The sequence below is a fragment of the Scylla paramamosain genome, chromosome 27 (genome assembly GCF_035594125.1).
Source record: "Scylla paramamosain isolate STU-SP2022 chromosome 27, ASM3559412v1, whole genome shotgun sequence".
Lineage (NCBI taxonomy): Eukaryota > Metazoa > Arthropoda > Malacostraca > Decapoda > Portunidae > Scylla > Scylla paramamosain.
The window spans coordinates 6612501-6616344 of record NC_087177.1 but is presented as its reverse complement, the minus strand read 5'-3'; the positions used below and the strand labels follow the sequence as shown (position 1 = coordinate 6616344).

General features: G+C 40.7%; 1 protein-coding gene across 4 annotated transcripts in view; it reads left to right on the top strand.

The window, feature by feature from the left end:
- The first annotated feature begins 333 nt into the window (after nt 1-333).
- LOC135114091 (CCN family member 2-like) overlaps nt 334-3844 on the top strand; it is a 97150-nt gene continuing 93639 nt past the window's right edge. For all 4 annotated transcript variants that reach the window (XR_010275210.1, XR_010275209.1, XM_064029789.1 and 1 more), the window contains exon 1: nt 334-627. The gene's annotated coding sequence lies outside the window, so the exon portion shown is untranslated. The remainder of the gene's footprint in view (nt 628-3844) is intronic.

The following is a 3844-nucleotide window of genomic DNA, read 5'->3' as shown; positions in this document are numbered from 1 at the left end:
GAGAGAGAGAGAGAGAGAGAGAGAGAGAATGTGTTAGGTAAGAGCTACCTACCTATTAGCAACTTCATGACGTCCCCCTCCTCCCTCCTCGTGTCCGTGTTGCAGTGTTGCATGTCATCTTGGGTGATGGTGTGCAGGTGGATCAAATATTGGAGATGAGCAATTAGCCACTGGAATTACATCTGAGTAGGGAAGGAGTTGGATGGCCACTACTTCATCGAAGCCCTTGATAGATTTCTGGAGCAGTGTTTGTGAAGGATAGCGGAGGGGAAGGAGGAAGGGATGCGGCTGCCAAACGCCGCCAGCCGCTGATATAAGTAAGCACGCACCTGTGTAATGGCTCAGTGTTCCGAGTGAGGCCGAGGTGTGAGTACGTCTCCGCACCGCCCAGCCACTTGGTCTGTGTTGACTTGCAAATCAGTGGATCGTGAGACTTGTTATACAAATGACACAAAACTGAATTGAGAACGATGCAGGTTATATTAAAACTTTAACAATATTATTTTTGCGCGTGAACTTCAAAAAACACTGAAATTAAGACAATAGAAGAAAGTTATTTTTATACATAACAAAGGAGCCACAAGAGCGTTCTGTTCGCCTGCCCTGTTCCCAGAAGTTCACCGGCAGGTAAGGTGATGAAAGCAAGCTTGTACTGGACCTTTTTTTTTTTTTTTTTCGTTTTTGTGTTGTTTTATATGAAGGAAACAAATGTGTTTATAGTTAAATTTCATGTTTGAAAGTATGGAACCTTTTATGTTAGAAAGAGAAAGATTTAGAAAATATGCCACCGTATATAAAAAATAAAGGAAATGTAAGGAAGAAAGGGGGGAAATTATGTTTATTAATTAAAGGTGTGGGGGGGGGGAGCAGACAAGCAGCAAAACTCAAGCTGCTTTGCGCTGTCACTGAATGAGATCACACATTAGAAAGGTGGTGGCTGGGTGGTGCGGGGCTGCCGTGGCCAAGGGGGGAAGGGCTGCCTCGTGTAAGATCAGGGAAAACTTAGCAAGAGACACGGAAAGGCGACTTTCAGTGGATATTGTAAAACTTTAGACAGCGACAACAAGGGATGCGTCAACATCATACGCAACTCCCAGAGGTGGGCAGAATTGGGGTGCTAAGAGAGGAAGTGAATGTCGAATTAATTTTTCCTGTCAAAATTTGTGGCCGTGATTTTGATATGTAAATGCCTGGAGAGTTGCATGAGGCCAAAAGCATACGTATGCATAAATTGGTAATCATCAAGATATACCTTAGGTCGTGGTTTTTTAGTCTGAGTTTCATCATCTTTAGTCACAATATATTTCTTTGCACTAGTAAAACAAGGACCAGAGCGACTTAGGCAAATGTCTGCAGTGATTGGTCGGAAGAAAATTACTAATCCCTCATGCTGAGTAATTTTTGTGATGCCTGGCTGCATGCTTTTCTACTCGTTTTCCTTCTGGAAACTTTGAATACAGCTGACCATTCCGGACTGGCAGATCTGCTTCCCTCCCTTTGTCTAGACGAAAAACATTACTGCGTCCGCTGTTCCTCTTCCGACAGTCCCTATAAAGGATGGTAAATGTTGCATGTCGTTAGGCACTGTACGTGTGCCCTGTAAGGGAGACCACGATCTTGTGGTCCTTTAAGACCTTTAGTTGCCCATCTCTGATAATTATTTAATGTATTATCTAACAACTCTCGAGGCATGAGGCTTTTCATTGGACGAGGACGAGTCCTCGTGGTCCTGCCTTGGACTGAATTAGAGCTTAATTATTAAAATCTAATGGCCATGGTGGATTTGAAATTATGTTTAAAGCAGACAAATCTGTAGCGAGGACGGATACAACCACACACACACACACACACACACACACACACACACACACACACACACACACACACACACACACACACACACACACACACACACACACACACCTGAACAAGCTTCCAATGAGAATTAAAACACAGGTAGCGGAGCTAATGGTCTCGGTTCTGGGTCAGGCGGTAAGTAAGGACTGAGTTCCGCGGCAATGTGCGAGTGACGCTGATAAATATTCAATGAGACGCGATCGATGACTTTCAATTATTTATTCTAATTCTCCCTCAATTTCTGTAAATTTTTAAGCGTTTTTTCTTCTTTCATTTGCATCATTTACAAGTAATTTTCCTTTACTGTTTACTTTTAGTTGCAGTAAAGTAGCTAATTTGTGGATTATAACTTATTCCTGAATTACCAACAGCTTGCTGTAAAGAACAGTTTAGTGCTCAGCTTGGAGAACCTGGCTGGTGTTCCAGACATGGTATAGTTGTGTGTGTGTGGGTGGGTGTGTATGTGTGTATTACACCTGGCAATCTAAACAAAACCTCCAACTTGTTCCGATACCTCAGCACATTTAAGTAATATCACAGTAACTTTAACTCACCCAAGGTATTCCACTTTCATTCATTCCTGCTATACGGACAGACGTAACATTTGTAAAGGTTGCGTTTCAATTTGAAAACTGAACGTCTTTCAGTAATTACTTTTTACATCCTTAAGCCCAGCAGACGACCACCGAGACAGCAGTATTAGGGACAGTCTTCACACGCATGTAAGTCCCTTGTCAGACCTGAAGGCTGTATTACATTGTAGACACTACGATGACCAGATTTTGAATAAGGGGAGACGGAGTACACAATAGGAGTCCTTGCTTTGAAGGGCAGTACTGACAAATCTAGCAAGAATCGTGAGTAGAAATGCGTGTTGCATTTCGCTAGGCAGGACATTTTTTTTTTATTTCGAATATATGGAAATGGTCTGAATTTGTATTGTATTTTGTGTACTCTCTTCATTACTCGTATTTTAATACTTTGAATCACGAATAAATTTCACACCTTTCTTACAATTAACTTCTCATCAAATTCTCACACCAAATGCTTCATGTATTCTTAAAATAACATTCACCACTGCGATATTAATTGTAGGTATAGACTATTTCTTTCCATAGCTGAAAATCCTACAGATCAGCTTACAAAGCTGTGCAGCATCAGACTCTTGAGCATGAATGGCGCGTCAGAAGTAAAAGAAGGAAATTGGTGTCTGAAAGAAATGTAGCATGTTCAGATGTACTTAATAAAAATCAAGGAAGGTCAAGGTAACAAAGGTAAATAAACTTATGCATATGTGAGAATGATCTACTGATGATGACAGCGTAAAATATTCCTTAGAAAAGCGAAGGCGGAAGATAGTGTAGGTATCTTGCATTCCGACACTTATGAACTTCGCATATTGTCACAACAAGCGTGGAAATGTCAATTAGCGTTACATCTATATACTTGACGGTGACATCTGTTCAAACTGACAAAGACATCAGTTGATAGAGTACTAATTCCCTTAAAAAATATCCCAATGGTTTGATAATATTTACTTCATTATATGTAAATACTGGATGCACACATATTTGTTCAGCCTGAATTGTGAGACGGAAAGGGAAGCAAAAAAAAAAAAAAAAAGGAAAGCGTTTATCGTTGTTAAAGATTTTTACACAATATCGTTTTGAACTGAATGCGAGGAACCGTGACGAGAACAGATATGTAAGCAATAACAATGAAAAGATTCTTGATAAGTGACAAAAATATAAGAACGTATTGGATATAAAGTCCACATGCATTTACAGAGAAAGAGAGAGAGAGAGAGAGAGAGAGAGAGAGAGAGAGAGAGAGAGAGAGAGAGAGAGAGAGAGAGAGAGAGAGAGAGAGAGAGAGAGAGAGAGAGAGAGAAACTGAGTGACCTTACAGAAACACAAAAATAGAAGCGCACAAACACAAACACACACACACACACACACACACACACACACACACACACACACACACA